Genomic DNA, 18,717 nt, shown 5'->3' on the forward strand with positions numbered 1-18,717 from the left:
ACCAACACCAATACCAACACCACCAATATCAATACCAACACCACCAACACCAATACCACCAATACCAAAACCACCACCAACACTACCACCAACACCAATACCAATATCACCACTAAAACCAATTCTGCCAACACCAGCAACACCAATAATACTAACACCACTACTAACACCAGCACCAATAACAATGCCACCACCAATAATAACACTAATACCAATACTAACACCACTAATACCATCAATACCAATACCAATACCACCACTAATACCAACACCACCAATAACAAGACCACCAACACCACCACAAACGACATCCAATATTACCACGACAGTCAACAGAACACTGCGGTAAAAACTAGAATTTACTTGGGTTCTTCCTACGTTTTTAGTATCAACGCTAAAAATTCTTAACCCATTCTCATAGATAATACGACTAAAATTCTTATTTTTCATCATTAACTAAAAAGCCCTAATTTTTAGAAAAAATAAAAAATGCAGAACTCTTCTTGAACTCTGTAAAATAGCAAATATAGAACTCTTCTCAAACTTTTTACCTATAAAGAGAGAAAATAATGGATACAAGCAAGAAAAAAGTCGAAAATGACAATCATATAGTTGGATATGGGAAGAAAATTGATCTATTGTGAAAGGTTGAGCAATATGTTGAGTAGTAGTTGTTTGTATTATTGAGAGAGAAAGAGAAGACAGAGAACTCAAGATTTGAAATGATTAAATATTTTTCCCGCAAATGGATTATTTATATGGGTTGATTTGCATTTTGGAAAAGAATGAAAAGTTTTGAAAATGTTAATTTAGTCTGAATTGATCTTAATTAATTTCTTAAAAGAGATAATTTTAACTATTTCATAATAAATTAAATTAACTTCACTAAAAATAGTTTCAGTTAATAAGTTCAATTGGAACTTTAATGGATTTAATATTAACTTAATAATAATTTAATTTGAATTATTTCAACACAAATTGATAAATTGATGACTTTGGTCGGGACTAACACGATACCAATATCATGCAATTGCAACGACGTCAATTGAAATTGTAGTTGAACTTATGAACTCCTCCTTAATTCTAGCTAAATCAATTTATACATTTCAAATAGTCGCTTGATATGAATCATTTCAACTTGAATTGATCAATTGATGACCCCGATCAGGATGAACACAATACTAATATCATACAAATGCAACGACATCAATTGAAATTATAGTTGAACCAATGAAATCATCCTTAATTCTATCTAAATCAATTTAGAGATTTCAAATAATCACTTGATATGAATCATTTCAACTCAAATTGATCAATTGATGAGTTCAATCAGGACAAACGCAATACCAACATCAAGCAATTGCAAAGACATCAATTGAAACTATAGTTGAATCAATGAACTCATCCTTAATTATAGACAAATCAATTTAGATATTTCAAACAATCACTTGATCTGAATCATTTCAACTCAAATTGATCAATTGATGACTCTGGTCAGGACGAACACAATACCAACGTCATGCAATTGCAACGACATTAATTGAAATTGTAGTTGAACCAATGAATTCATCCTTAATTCTAGCTAAATCAATTTAGACATTTCAAACAATTACTTGATATGAATCATTTCAACTCAAATTGATCAACTGATGACTCCAGTCAGGACAAACACAATACCAACATCATGCAATTGCAACGACATCAATTAAAATTGTAGTTGAACCAATAAACTCATCCTCAATTCTAGCTAAGTAAATTTAGACATTTCAAACAATCGCTTGCTATGAATCATTTAAATTCAAATTGATCAATTGATGACTCCGATCAGGAGTAACGGAATACCAACGCCATGCAATTACAATGACATTAATTAAAATTGTAGCTGAACCTATGAACTCATCCTTAATTCTAGCTAAATAATTCAGAAATTTCAAACAATTACTTGATATGAATCATTTCAACTTAAATTGATCAATTAATGACTTCAGTCAGGACGAACACAATACCAATATCATGCAATTGAAATGACATTAATTAAAATTATAATTAAACCAATTAACCCATCCTTAATTCTAGATAAATCAATTTATACATATTTAACAATTGTTTTATATGAATCATTTCAACTCAAATTGATCAATTGATAACTCTGGTCAGGATGAACACAATACCAACGCCATGCAATTGCAACAATATTAGTTGAAATTATAGTTGAACCCATAAACTCATCCTTAATTCTAGATAAATTAATTTAGACATTTCAAGCAATCGCTTGATATGAATCATTTTAACTCAAATTGATCATTTGATGACTCCGATCAGGACGAACACAATACCAACATCATGCAATTATAATAACATCAATTAAAATTGTAGTTGAACCAATGAACTCATTCTTAATTCTTGATAAATAAATTTAGATATTTCAAACAATCACTTGATATGAATCATTTCAACTCAAATTGATCAATTGATGACTTCGGCCAGGACGAACACAATACCAACGTCATGCAATTACAACGACGTCAATTAAAATTATAGTTGAACCTATGAACTTATCCTTAATTCTAGCTAAAAAAATTTATATGTTTTAAATAATCATTTGATTTGAATAAATATAGGATTATCTTGTTGCAACAAATAACACATCTATTGAAAATTATTAAACAATTATAGACATCTATTAAAATAGATGTTCAACGAGTTGCAACAGATGACTTATTTGTTCGTCATTATCAAACAGACAATGACATATGTTGAAATAGATGACTTATTTTTTAGAAATTATCAAACAGATAAAGATATCTATTGCAACAGATGATTTATCTGTTGAAAATTACAAAATAGATGTTGCCATCTATTACAAAATAATTCATCTCTCTTCTTTCTATTTCTCTCCTTTTTAGGGTAATCCCAACCATCTCCTTTTTTTTTCTCTCTTTTCTCTCCTTTTTCACCTAAGGATCCTTTCGGATCTCAACCAATTTATATCTTTTCTCGACTGAAATTGCTATTTAATCCCTTTGCTTTTGACATAGCAGGTATGATTCACTATTGTTCTTGCCTTTTCATCTTCTTCTTTGCATGTTTCATCAAATTTTTCATGTTTTCTACGATGAAAATTGAAAATGTGAAATCATATATTTACATTGGTTATTTAAATTATTTATTTACATCTATTATTTTTATTTATTTACCCATTACTCATATCCTATTTATTGAGAAAATTGAAGGAAAGGTGTCTTTTAAGTCTTGAATGAACGAACCATTATTTTTATTAAAATATAGTAATCTGTTGGGAGAACTTAAAAAGCCTTGTTGGCAATATCGTTTTTTTGTTTGTCTTTTGTTTTTTCTTTGTTGTTGTTGATGTTGGTGGTGGTGTTGGTGTTGGTGATGTTGGAATATGTGGTGTTGGTGTTATTAATAGTGTTAGAACATATGGTGTTGTTTCTTTATTGTTGATGTTGTTGTTGATGTTGTTGTTGGTATTGGTGGTGTTGGAACATATGGTGGAAGATATTAAAATAGGTTATCCAACAGATTCCCCATTGTTGCAACTGATGAATTCAGTTGTTGGACTAAATTCAAATAGCTCTTCCAACCGATGACCCATCTATTGCAACAGATGGAGCACTTGTTAGAAGAAATCAAACCACTAGCAAGGCTAGTTTAATTTCTTCCAACAGATGACCCATCTGTTGCAATATATTGATCACTTTTTGCAATAGATGTGTCACCTATTACAATATATGGCTCATCTGTTGAATAGATAGAGAATTTTTGCAACAGATGGGTCACCTGTTGGAATGTTTGTTGTAATGCGTTGTATTTATTAAATTTTGTGTTATCTTTTTTTTAAATTATCCAAACATCAATTGTAATGTTCCTTTTGTATTTCTCTTATTTGTAGATAAAAGATGTCTCCGAAAAAAAAAGTGAAAGTGGATAAACTTTTGTCAGATCAACATAAAAGACTAGAGTAAAAATAGGTTCAGAGGAATAAGCTACTTGTAGATGGAACCACATCATATGTGGAAGGTATGTATTACTGGTCATGCTATTATGAAAACACACATAGAGTACACTGATTTTGTGAATGTTGTTCTTTAATAGTTAGGCATTAATCATTCAAAAAAAATATTGCATTTTACAGTTAAGATTGATAGGTTCTGACTGATAAAGCTGAGGGGCCAAGTAGGTAGAGTCGATACCCTGTTAATGTTAAATAATAATTCTGCTAATGTTTATGTGTCAAGTTTGGAGAAGAGATTGAGTTTTTGGTGGCAGTGTAAAGATTCAATAGTAATTGGATTGATTTTAAGGGTTCAATGGACTTTTGAAAGTCATCTGAGGCCACACACTGCTGCAAAAAATAATGGAAATCAATATAGTTAATGCCATGGTCCAAATTTATATGGCTGGGTTGCTCGAGGTGATGATTACATAGCAGAAGGTGCTTTGGGAGAATATCTGTGAGGGAAAGGGGAGGTGCTAAAGACTATATATCAACTCGAACCTTATCAGAGAAACATAGGGTAGCAAGGAACGTGTGGCAAATCTAGCCAATGAAAGTGACATGAAAAATGAAAAAATCGAATGAGCTTTAAAAATGTAAGTGTAATGAAATTCCATCACTTGTTGAAAAGAAAAATGGTGAAGTGGACTTGTGATACGAGTCTATCAAGCTATCCGACAGGTTCATGACCATTCACACATAGTCCAGCTCAGGAATTACAAAAACCCTAAGCCATGTTCATGAAAATGGCCGCATGTGAGTTAGTACTTGACCCACCAAATGATTTAAATATTTTTAAGTGTGAAGAGGAGCCTTGAAGTTTAATAAACTTACACTCCAAGGCCACCCAATAGTAAGGGCTAAATGGTCATTTTATCTTGCATTTGTGGTGTAATATAAATAGATAACATTAGGGTTATTTTGTCTTAGTTCATTCATATTTTGGAAGACAACAAACACTTTCAATATTTTTGGAACTTCTCTCTTCCATTGGAGAAGCCCTAATTCCAAAAACTCACTAGTAGAGTGATACTAGTGTAGTCTTTTGGATAGAAACTAGGATCTTGGGGTTCTTTGAGTTCCTCTTGGTCCAAGTAAGAACTTGGTATTGAAATTCATTAATCTTAGGGTCCTTTATCTTGTTAGGGTTCTTAGATCATTGAATATTGTGTGTCAAGTTTCTATCTCTTTTGTAATCTTGTTAACTTTGTGTTGTTGTATCTAAAAGTCTAGTGAAGCCGTGTGGGTCTCTTTCGATTCACTAGTATTGTTGCCTTATTATTCATCTCATTTTCTTGATCAAAACACAAACTCAAAGTCTAGTGAAGCCATGTGAGGCCTATCTCGATTCACTAGCAACTTATTTTTCATCTTGTTGTTCTTGTGTTGGTTAGAATCTCTTGATACATATATAAAGAAAAAAAAATCTGCCCATCTTGTTCTTGGCTAAGAAAATTGTGTTGTGTTGTTGTCTGGTCGAAATTGGTTGTAGATCTACAAAAGATTTTAATTGTTTAGTTGTTTCTTGTGTTGGTTTCTTTCTCATCAATACAAAAGTGTCTAAAACTAAAGTTGAGCAAAAGAAAAAAGTGACTTGTTGTTGTGAAAACTTAAGGCTGGTCGTGTGGTGACTTATGCTGGGCATTGGAGTGCCCATTGTCGTATATTATTGTTTTTTTCTTAAAGGTGTTGATGTTGCATTCATCTTTAAAGTTTATCTTCATCCTATGTCTTAAAAGAGCAATAGATCCAAAAACGTTGTAAGATAAAATTGGAAAGTTGTTTGTGAGAAGACTTGCCAACACAACCTTTCTAGACTTGACAACCACTTTTCTTTAAAACAAGGGACCTTGTCTTATGGAACTAGTAAAGTCAACCATCACCTTTAGAGTTTGAAAAAGTTACAAAACTTTATGTTTCCCTCCCAATAACAAGTCATTCATTACAACTGATATAAAGGGACCAAGACTTCAAGTTGATGAACAACATATGTGGACCGCGGCCAATGACATGCTACCATGTCACCCTAGTTACTGTTCACATGGTAATTAAGCTTAAATTTGGATGTTCTAGTTTCTAATTATTGATTCCTAGTTTCCTCTAATTGACTTGAGAATTAATTAACAACTAGTACATTCCTACTAGCTAGTCAATTAGTCCTTTGAAACCTTATGTTCGTGTCAACATTTGTTTGTGTGCTTTTTTTGTTTGAATACGTTGTAACTCTTGGCTTTAGTCCGACGAGAATTGTTTGAGTTTCAAATAAGAATCCATTCGAGACAAGAGCATACTCATACCTTAAGGACTCACGGGTTACTAGCCAATCTACAATACTTGTGGAGCTTGAGTGTGAGTGAACTAAGAAAGTGTGAGTGGGGAGAGGGGTTTTAAACTAACTTGTTTGTTGCTTGTGTAGGTGATACCTTGACAATGGAGGGATCCACGTCTCAAACCATGGATTCTAATAAAATGGATAATATGAGGGTCACTCTTGAGGTTATAATCCAAACTCTTGAAAGGTTGAGTACAGAAGTGGGAGCCATAAGGGGAGAAGTGACTACTATTAGTGGGAGGTTAGAACAAGTGAAGAGTCAAAGAAACTCTCACCATTCTACTCCTCGACATGTTTCATCAAGTGGACATGATAGAAATTCCTTCGCTAACTTTACTCCCGAAACATGGCCACAATTGCCAAATCCTTCACTAGCTCCACTAAATGCCGCGAGCCAAACCACTCATAACCCCCTAACCCGAGACTCCAATAGACCAACCCATTCCCAAACTCCTCAAGTCTGCAAGAAGGACTTGGACGTCCAATACCTCCACTAAATCCAAACCCTCCCTTCCGAGCTCCACTAAACCAAAGACCACCACCTCCACAAAATTCAATCCCTCCAAATCAAGTCCCAAACGTCCAAAATCATCCCGTCCACTTTGAGGAATATGGTAAAGAGAATAATAAAGGGTATGGATCCTTTAACGATGCTTACATGAGGGAAGAGGATATGAGAGAGGGACGTGTGGATCCAAGAAGATACCGAGGGTATGGAGAAAGGGAAAACCGACACCAAGAGAAAGACGTAGGCATCAATACCATCAAGTGTGAGGCCTATCTTGTGTTGGTTGGAGTCTCTTGATACACATACAGTCTTGTATCAATTGAGCTGGACACTGTGCTAGGAACTGCGACTAGTTAGTGTGGCCTGAATGATGACCCATAAAGCGCAGGATCGGAGCTCAAACAAAGCTGATTTGCGAGCACCAATGGGTTGGAAAGATGGACAATCAGGAATGAAACTTAAACCAAAAACTCCTGAAGTAAACATAAGGAATCAAGCCAAGGTGACAATTTTTTAATTTAAACTTGCATCTAGACCTTCTGGTTGTAGTTCTGGTTAGGTCAAAGACAGTGGAAACAAAAAGACATAGGATTTCTATCCAACTTCAGACCATTTTATTTCCACAACCATTAACCTGATCAAAACTACAAATAGAAGGCATGGGATGCAAGTTACACTTCAGAAATTGACGCCTTGGCTTCCCTTATTTTTACTGCAGAAGTTCTTGGTTTAAGTTTCATTCCTGACTGTACGTCTTTCCAATCCTCGATGCTAGTAAAGTTGTTTCCTTGGAGTTCTAATCCTGCGTTTTGTAGGTCTTCATTCAGGCCACTCTAACTAGTTGTAGTTATTTAGCAAAGTGTCCAGCTCTAGTTCATTATAATGATTGGCGGATTTTAATTTTTGAACACACTTTCAAATTTGCAGCTCACTCAAATTTTTCATATTTTTAGTCAATTTCATTGGCCAAATTGGCTAGAATTCGATGATACAGTCTTCTGCAACTCTCCTTTTTCCCACGCAGGTATTCTCCTACAACATATTTTGTTGTATAATAGTCACCCCGAGCGATCCATCCATATAAATTTGGACCAGGAGAATTTTTATTGGTTTTCCATTCTGGTTTGCTACACTGGGAGGCTTCGAAGGCCTTCTCAAAGTCCATTGCACCACTAAAACTAGTCCAATTGTTTTATCCCTTTCGATTTTCTTTCAAAATAGAAAATGGTTTTTACCTACTTAAACTATTTCAAAAGATTTGAGAAAATTTCGAAATACTTTTAAGAAAATTCACAGAGTCGCCACTTAATTTTTATAGAAAAATCAACAAAAACAACATAAAAGGATTTCAAAGTTTCAAAAACAAAAATAAACTTTTAAAATTAGAGATAATGGTAAGGGTTCAATTAACACCATAAGAAGGTTTCTAAGGCACTTAGAAGCGTCCGTTTAAAACGGTGTACCAAATAAGAACTAACTTGACTAATTAAAGCAGCTAATTTTTGTAAAGACTTGATTTTATAGAAAATGTTAAAATTATTTAGTTAAACATTTAAAATGACATGTATTTATTCAAAGGAGATAATCATTTACTTAAACTGAACTAAATGAAAATTTTCCAAAATTAGGAAGAAGAATGAATTTTGCTTTTGTAGGATTATTAATTATTATAGAAAAGATAATTTTGATATAAAAATGCCTTTGGAAAAATGTTAAGGGAATATTAAATTACAGGTATCTTATTAATAATGGAAAGTTAAATTTCAAGAAAATTTAGTTTCTCGAGTTTGAAGAAAGTTCCTTTAATCCAAATCGACTATTAGTTATATGAACATAACAAATGACATTTTGAAATAACACACTTAATCTTTAAAAGACTTGTTTTAAGGAGAAAATCAATGGAACTAATTTAACCCGTTTTAGACAAAATAAATTAGGTGAAGAAATTGTGCATTAATGAAAGAAACCTAAGATAAAATAAAAATGACAACATCATAGGGAATTTACCTTGATTAATTGATTAAAAAGTTAGTACAAAAAAAATACAAGAATAGGAATTGGGCCCCTAATTGGTCCATTAATAAGGCTGCCCAGCTTTGGGCTTTGAATTATGAATTTTTGGTCCATTTCTGCAAAGTGTATACTGAGCTGACTGTATATCCCAGCCCTTCAACCTTGCGTTTTTCTGTAAATCTCCACATATATATTGTATATCAACATAGAAATCAGCATATTCCCTCCCCATATGTCATTGTACATTGTATGATGGTATGCAGCTACGACTCGTATACATGACGTATATCAGCGTATACACGTGCTATCATGTGTATATCAGTCCAATTTTGGACTTTAATAAGGCTCGACTCGACGGCGTTCGAATGCAAGGATAAGAGGAGTCCGATCGGACTCGTTCAAGATGAGTTCATCCAAAAGAAAGAAAAGATAAGGATTAACAAGTGTCTACTAATAATAAAACGAGCAAATTAGTATACCAAATGTCAACTTAAACAAACTATGATAATCGCACACTTAAGGTATAGATCGTATTTAAAAATATAGAATATTCAAAATAGCACAAGCAAACCAACATGGAGAAAGGACTAAGCCTTCTTATTCTTACCCGACGATCGAATATTTCATCACTTAAATAATTTTGACCAGATAGGAGCCCCGTATTACTTACATGGCAAAGTACATCCTTTTTAATAACTAACATGAACATTATCCAATATACTTGAACACCAAGAAGATAACAAAAATGAATTACGAAATAACATCCAAAAAAAGGACCAAGATGAACATTCACCCAAGGCTAAGCAAAGGAAAAAGAATTAGAAACAAATAAATACTTTAAGAAGAATCTGAGCTTAATTTCAAACCAAACATATCATGTAATCATTTGTTAGAACATGCCCACAATAAGATAAGTGTTATAAGCTCTGCTATTTTTCTTGAACACGCGTGCCTTTTTAATATTCCCAGGAACATAACATGACATGTATGTGAGGGCAGCAAAGTCGAATGAAAAAGATTCAAACAAGAATGCTCTATGGCCTTAAAGAAAGATGAAACATTTAAAGTTAGTTCCTTAAATATACATAAAACATTTTGACTCTAGAAAGAAAATGAGCAAATGAGCCTTAATTGGATTTGAAAATACTACTGGCAGGAGAAAGGAAATCTTACAACTTATTGTTTGTATTCTCATAAATGGGTAGATCTTAGACTAGTGAAGTCTAAAAAAAATCCCAAGCGTATCACATACATAACCTAACTTTAACAGTGAAATTACTAGCATGACATTAGACTTAAGCCAAAGCGATTCGAGTAATTTAACTTCACAGTATAAACAATCACAATGAAAATGACAAAATGCCTAGCCCAGATGAACGCCAAATGAATCTCTACATCCAACGTATATGAACTTGAATCGACAGACCCAACGCTTATCATCGATCAATACACAACATGACTTCAGTAAATAAATTTCAAAAACTTCCAATTCCGAATTTTTACCATGCTTATAATCAAAAGAATAGGTAAACCAGAAAGACAAAAAGACTTCATTTAGCATTTGACCAACACAAAACCAAAAGAGAAAAAAAAAAATTCTTCAAAGCTAATAAAATTTGGAACTTTTCGACAACATGGTAATAAATTAATTAAAAACTCAAAATCAGAACGCCTCACCCATCATTATACACATGTTCAAGCAAAACCATAAACGTCACACGTCAAAAAAGTATCACTTTTAAGAAAAGTTATCAATATGAAATCTTTACATAAATTCCATTATCAAACCAGTCTCGCAACAACAATGAGAATCAAAATACTAATAGAATTTCATGGTGTAACTTTCAATCACGAAGAAGAGGAAATGTAAAAAGATAGAGTTTTTACCTTTTCCGGGGCAGGAACCGGGACTACGAGTCTATCACGACGGATTCCCACCACCAAAACTTGACCTGAACTTACCGGCGTTGAATCGTTATCGTGGAAATTCAGAAGATTTCAACGAATTTAAACTAATTTCACCGAGAACTTCTTGGTTACGTGAGATTAGAGGAGCGCTCCTCCAAAATCCCTAATTTCTCTCCAAAAAGTCCTCCCCCTTCACTCTACAGACATGGGTATTTATAGGAAATTTGCAACTGATTTTGGGGGAAACGGAGCGGTAAAAAGGAAAAACGAATTGAGATTTGAATTTTAAAATTAGAGATAGGTTTGACCTGCAATTGGAACCTTGTTTGCTGAGCTGTTTTAGCCATTGTTGTACTGTTACTGCGTTGAAATTGCTTCTGTTTGCTGAAGATGTCGGTGGTTATTGTTTGTTTGAGCTATTGTACGTGTATTATTGCTATTGTACGCATCTTTTTTTTTTTTTTATGATAACGCTATTGTTGCTGTTTGTTGAAGGCTGTGGGTGAAGGAGAAAATTATAAGGGTGAACGAATTTGGGCCGGGTCGGTCAGGCAGTGGCCGGGGCGGTGAGAATTGGGATTTCTCTTGGGCTGGGTGATCTGGGCAAAAATGAAGTGGGCTGGTGGCCGAAATTGTTGAATTTAGCTGCTGTGGTGTTTAGGGGAAGGGTTTGAGGAATTGGGCCGTTGAATTGCTGGCCCAAAACTAGGAAAGGTTGTTTTATATATTAATGAAATAGTTACAATTGAATAAATTTGGATAAAATTGAGACGAAGTTATCTTTTAATTAACTTAACGAACTTCTCAAATTTAATAATTTTAAAATAAATATTTAATGAAAGCACAATTATTTAAAAAAATAATAATAAAATAAAATTAAGAAACTAATCATGTCATTAATCTATTATTTTCGATCAATCTTAGGAAAAAGTAAAATATTTGCGCTTTAATCAAAATTTTCACTCTGAATAAATTCTAAAGCATTTTCTTTAACTGAAATTATATAATAATGTATAATTAAACACTAAATATATTAATTTCACCTAAATTCAAAAGGTAGAGTTGAAATTTATTTCGAAATAACTTAAAATAAATATTTTAAAAATATTTAAAATTAAGAAATTTAAAAAATAATTTGGAATGTGGAGGGAAAAAATTAGGTGTTAACAACTGCCCCCTCCCTTTGGTTAGGATGGATGCAAGTAATTCTAGACAAAGGGAGTTTGATGTTTCTAATTTTATCCGACCACAAATTCGTCTCTTAGATAAGATTGGTTTTTGCATGAGTTCGGAGAGATATGGTCGGACCTCGGTATCGAGATTTCTACATATCTCAGGTTGTATGAGAATTCAAGCTACTTGTAGTTCATAACGCTTGATTTTAAAGCATGATTTTCAAAGAATTCACAAGCTATTTTGAGTTTCGAATTTTAGTGAAACCGAAAAGCTAAGGAATAAGAGGATTGAAGGAAAGTTGGAATGCAGTCGAGTTTTCTACATAGAGCCCAGCCTACATATCCCAATGATTCAGGAAATCAGATCGCCTGTAGTTTGACTCAATCGGTGGAAAAGATAGTTTTTTATTTTAAACGATCTTTGACTCGAGATGAGTGATAAGTTATTTGAGCTTATTGAAAAGAGGCTTATAACCTCTTAACCATGAATGTGGAATCCTTCACATCCATAGATAAGAATTTACCTAAACATAATTTCCAAAACTCTAAATGCGTTATCACTCGAATTTGAAGGAAAGAGAAAGTCACTTTCACTATGAGTTTAGAAGTATCCTAAAAGTGAAACTGAAACCAGAATAACTCAAACTATCCCACATGTCTTCTAATAGGGGTATGGTTTGATGGTGGCGGAAGTCGTCCTTTAGCTCGTGTCCAAAAAGTTTGAAATTTCTTTTCAGACTATGTTCTAGTTCACTGCTAAGAAAAAGTTCCACATTGTGCTACATCCCTTTTTGAATCGTCCACAAATGTGGGTTTGATTTAAGAATTTCATCCTTTTGGATGCTCTCGACAACAACTAAAACAAACGATTAGTTGTAAATGTAGCGTTACACAAGCGTAAATTAGTGCAAACATGTTTGAACATGGTGTGCTGAGATAGTTAATGAATCAATTTGCACAATCACTTTGAATGGAGTGATGGTCTAACACATTTTATTGAAAGGCCGAAGACCTATTTTGAATATAATATGCCACTTGAATGGGAGTACGGCCCAACGTGTCACATTGAAAGACGGACGACCAATATTAAATGGAACATGCAACTTGAATGAGGGGGACGTCCCAACGTATCTAATTGAAAGGCGGATGACCAATATTGAATGTAGCATGTCACTTGAATGGGGTGACAATCTAATGTGTCTCATTAAAAGGCGGATGACCCATTTAAAATATAACGTGCCACTTTGAAAGGGGTGATGATCCAACGTCTCTCATTGAAGGACAGACGACCCATTTAAAATGTAATATGACACTTTGAACGAAATGACGATCTAACGTGTCCCATTGAAGGGCGGACGACCCACTTTAAATATAATATGCCACTTTGAATAGAGTGACGGTCCAACATGGCTCATAATCACCTGCACAAAACTTATTAGTAGCAAATGCAATATAAGGGCAATTGTGCATACCTTGTTTTAGTATGTCATACTAAAGTAGGTTGAGATGACGTCGAAGGAGGTGATGGTCCATAATATAATAAAATATCACTCTGAAGGAAGTGATGGTCCATAACATAATAATATGTCACTCAGAAGGAGGTGACGGCCCATAATATAATAAGATGTCACTCTGAAGGAGGTGACGGTCCATAACATAATAATATGTCAATCTGAAGGAGGTGACGATCAGCATAATAAGATGTCACTCTAAAGGAGGTAACTACCCATAACATAATAAGCCGTCACTCTGAGGAGGTGAAGGTCCATAACATAATAAGATGTCTCAAATAAAGTGATAGTCCAATGCATCCTCTTAAGGGATGAAAAATCCAAATATAATAATATATGTCTTTTTAAAAGGGTGGATGACCCGAATATAATAAGATGTGTCACCTCAAATGGGCTAATAATCAAGTAATTTTCTTGAAGGGTAGAAAACCCTAACATATAACAAAGGATAGAAGTTGATTTGTTGAACTTCCTCCCCTGAATTACAAATCCTTAAAAGGACCCGTGTATGTACTGAGCTTCTAGATTGAATCCTCAAACTTTGAGGGATTGGTTATGTCACTTCTTAGGGGGTGATCTAGTATAATGTCACCTTTATAAATTAACAATATTTATTAATAATACGATAATTTATTGTAATTAATCCAGGAGTATAAAAAATAGAGTTTAAAGATAAAGATGAAGTTGTCTGACTCATGATGATTTTAGAGATAGTAGTTTGAATGATATCTCCACATCTTCATCGTTATGATCGATCATTTCCTATAAAATCGAAGAAAGTGTTAGAGATCATAACAAAGTAATAGAAGCATAAATCAAGAGGAAAATGGAGGAGAGAAATTATCTGGATTGTCATGGCAAGACCACAGTGGATCTAATAATGCCTTTTGTCATGCTTAACATTGTCAACTTTGTGTCTTTACTGTTCCTGCATCCAAAGAAAAATTCTTAGTTTTGAGAGACTGACTGTGTTAGTATTGCCTTGCTCTCCTGATGCACCTATTGGTTTTTGATTTACAAACTTTTCTAATCTTGAAGTACGACTTTTGTGGAATTTTTGAAGATCTTCCTAAAAAATTTTGCCCCAATCTATAACATATTACTCTGGAACTTACTTATAACTTGTGACGTTTACGAATATGGAATTTTTGAGATTTTCTACAAAATTCTGCCCCAGTCTAAAATTCAAAGTAATTGAGTCATTTCTGGCGTGGAGTACTTTAAGCATAGAGAACTTCAAAAATTATGTCCCAATTTCAACAACGTCTGATTTTCAACTTTGTAGATAATGTTAAGTTTTTGTGAAATTTTTTAGACCTTCTCAAAAACTTCTTTCCCAGTTACATACTTTAACGTTATCTCCATGTAAATTATAAGAAGATCCTTTTAAAGAATTTTTTAGATCCTTTCATAAATTTTGTCCTAGTTTCTAAGAAAATCTTACGAAAAATATGATCGAGCCATTGCGGCGCCTACACATTCCATTAAGGTAGAAAATATAGTTCCAAAATAGTGGAAAGGTAAATCATCTAAGGAATTGACCGAAGCCGACATAGGACACCTACGTATTCCATTCTTAGGAATTCAGGTCAAACGTAGTTCATACAAAATAAAAGAGATATTTGATATTTTTGATAAAGTGACCAAAGCCAATACAATCCGCCTACGTATTTCATGTGAGAAATTAGGTTGAACATAGTTCATTACAACCAAAAGGGTACGGTTACAAAGAAATCAAATCCTAAAGTGCGATTACAAGAAAGTAAAGCGACAGAATGTAATTACAAGGAAATAAAATGGGAAAGTACAAGAAAAAAAAACAATAACTTCCAATTATAGGATAGAAGGACGCCAAAAGTGTGCCTTTTGAGGAAAATCCATGCTTCTTCTGATTGATGGTGCCAATGATTACTTCTTGTGATTGGGCAGTCGATTATTATCAACATTAGCTGGAGCTTCTTCAAGCGTTATCACCTTGTTGCCAATCAGATCCTGAATTTTATGCTTGAGAGTGATACATTTCTCTATATCATGTCCTACAACTCAAGAATGGTAAGCACATCACTTGTTTGGATTATACCAATTAGCAGAACTGTTCACAACTTTGCTTTCACTGGATGAAGTAATTTTGCTTCTTTCAACCTTGCAAAAAGCTGAGTAAAAGATTCTACCAAAGGCGTAAAAATTCTGGGGGGGTTCCTTTCATGATTGCCACGAGGAGCATTATTTTGATAGTTTTGCTGTGGAGGTTGAGCATGATATGTTGCTTGTGCATTGAAGATCGGATAGTGATCATGTCGAGCATTGGGATAGTATTGAGAAGGCTGCTTGTAGTTGGAAGAAATTTCTTGAGTCATCACTCCCATTACTTCTTTCTCTTTTTTCTTTTAATTTCCAAAAGAGCCAGTCTGGAAGCCCTTATGAGTGGATTGTAGTTCTATCAAATTTATTATTCTTCCTATTTTGAGGCCATCCTCAATCATTTCTCCAGTCTTAACAATTTTTATAAAAAAATTTCCAACCATTGTTACCATGCAATCAAAATATTCTGGGTTTAGTGTATGGATGAAGTAACTAATCATTTTAGTTTCTTCCATAGAGGGATGTACCCTGGTCACTTCTTCTCTCCAGCATATGTCGTATTCATGAAAAATCTCATTTGATTTTAGTCTTAGCTTTGTGATAGAGATTCTGTCAGGAATAATATTGATATGAAACTTATAGTGATCCACAAAAATATTTGTCAGGTCATCCTAAGTGCGCCACATAGTCACATCTTGCTTGGCATACCACTCTAGAGCCTTTCTACTCAAACTTTGACTAAATAGATTGACTCGTATTCCTTCATTCTTCCCCGCACCAATCAACTTTTTGCAATAAGTTTTCAAGTGAAAAAAAGGATTTTCGAACCCATCAAACTTTTCAAACTTTGGGATCTTATAACTAGAGGCAACTCAATCTCAGGAAATGCACACAACTCTTCATACTTTATACTTTGGTTATTCCCAAGCCCCCGAAGGTTTCTCATTGCATCTTTCAAGACCTTGAGATTTCTGTTCACCATCTCATCAATGCACACTCTTGGATCATTCTCTATTTCAACATAATGATTAGCATCTAAGCGATATAACCCTGGAGTTTGTGTTACTGGTGGAGCGGTAGAATAGGTGTACACTGGCAGAACTTGGTGTGACAAGGATATGTTCTGAACCTTTGGAGGAGCAAATATGTGCACAAAAAGGGCATTCTGAGAAGCATGAGCAAAATGACCTTCCTGATCAACTTCTTCTTACGTTGGAAGCATAGGTCCATTTTGCTGAGCATCAAGAGGCAAAGTCATGTTTGAAAGAGTTTGATAAGGTGTTCTATTTTGCATCACCATGAGCCTTAGATCAACAATTTGTTGCTCTAAACCGATAATGAGCTCTGGGGTTATTTCCCTTCCTATCAAGGCACTTGGGTCCATTGCCACAAAAAGGTGGGAATTAGCTCAGATGAAGTCTTTGTGTTAATCAAACTACAATCCATAGTTGAAAGAGTCATCTGTTAGCCCAAGAAAGAACTGATGAATCTATAGTTGCCTTCTTGACCTTAGATCGTGTGAAAGACTAATGTTCTTCCAGCAATTACTTTTCCTTTATGAAGCGAGAAAGTTTGACTACTAATACAAATCAGCCTCTCTCTAAAAGGAAAGAAAAACACTCAAAAGGCAAAAAGTTAGTTCATGATCGTAATGATTGACCAAATTAATGAATGACATATATTTGGTTTGAAACAGACTAAGTCCAGAATTTGGAGGATAAGACACTTGAAAAAGTGACCGAATGATCAGAACTTTGATAATTTGATGTATCTTGAATTTAATGGGAAAAATTGATACACTACTAACTTGGAGCGTATCAAATCTGCCACAAAACCAGTCCAAACACACTACAATTCCGAGAGCTTGAAGATAACAACCTCAATATATGAAGACAACAACAATCACAAAATTTTGAAGAAATACCAACACCAAAACAGTAGCTGCACAAGGTGAACAAGAAGATAACAATAACATTAAACAATGGTTCAACAACATAAGATGATAGATTACAAAGAGTACAATGTTAGCAACAAAAACAACAAATGGCAGTAACTATAGTGAATCAAAAATCAGCCCCACACGGCTTCACTAAGTTACTACAAAGTTTCAAGAGTACAAAATGAAAGATAGTAACTTGACACAAAGATATCTTAGAATCTATGAACCCTAACTTGAAGAAAGGACCCTAAGACCAAAAGATTTTAGTACCAAGTTCTTACTTAGACCAAGAGGAACTCATGAACCTCAAGATCTCAAGTTTCTAGCCAAGAAACAACACAAGTGTAACTACACTTGTTGGATAGATTTCAGGTTCTACTCTCAAGAACAAGAGAGAGAAAAATATTCAATGTTACAAGACTTGTTGTTGTGAAATATGAAGAATGAAATAAGTGCTGAAAATAACCCTAATAGCATCTATTTATATTACACACAAAATAAAGGACAAATGACCTTCCTACCCTTCAGTCATGGGGTGCCCTTATAGTGTAATTTATTACACTTCAAGTCTCATTTTCACACTTAAAAATGTTGAAGCTCTTTGGCGGATCAAGTACCAACTCACACGCAGCCATTTGCATGAACATGACTTGTAGTTTTTGTAACTCCCGAGCTTGACTTTGTGTGAATGGTCGAGAACGTATTGGACAGCTTTGTACACCCGTATTATCCTCTCCATCTTGAGAAGAATTTGACCTCAAATTCAGCATTTGGTCATCCTCAACTGCATCCACTAGAGAAAGATCACACACGTTGAAAGTGTTGTGCACTTGGTATTCCGGGGGAAGGTCAATCTTGTAGGCATTATCATTGATCCGTTCAAGTACTTGGAATGGACCATCGCCTCTTGGCATCAATTTGGACTTTCTTTGAGATGGAAACCTATCATTTCTAAGGTGAACCCACACCCAATCTCCCGGTTCAAGAATGAGTTTCTTTCTCCCCTTGTTGACTCTCCATGCAATGTCTTGATTTTTTTTCTCAAGTCGAAGCCGCACCTTCTCATGTAACTTCTTCATCGAATCTGCCCGTTTGCTTCCATCTAAGCTAATCATAACATCACTAGGCAAAGGAGTTAAATCCAAAGGGGTAAGGGGATTGAGGCCATATATGCACTCAAAGGGAGTCATTCCTGTACTTGTGTGTATGACACGGTTATATGCAAACTCAA

This window comes from Capsicum annuum, chromosome 4 (assembly GCF_002878395.1).
Source record: "Capsicum annuum cultivar UCD-10X-F1 chromosome 4, UCD10Xv1.1, whole genome shotgun sequence".
Taxonomy (NCBI): Eukaryota; Viridiplantae; Streptophyta; class Magnoliopsida; order Solanales; family Solanaceae; genus Capsicum; species Capsicum annuum.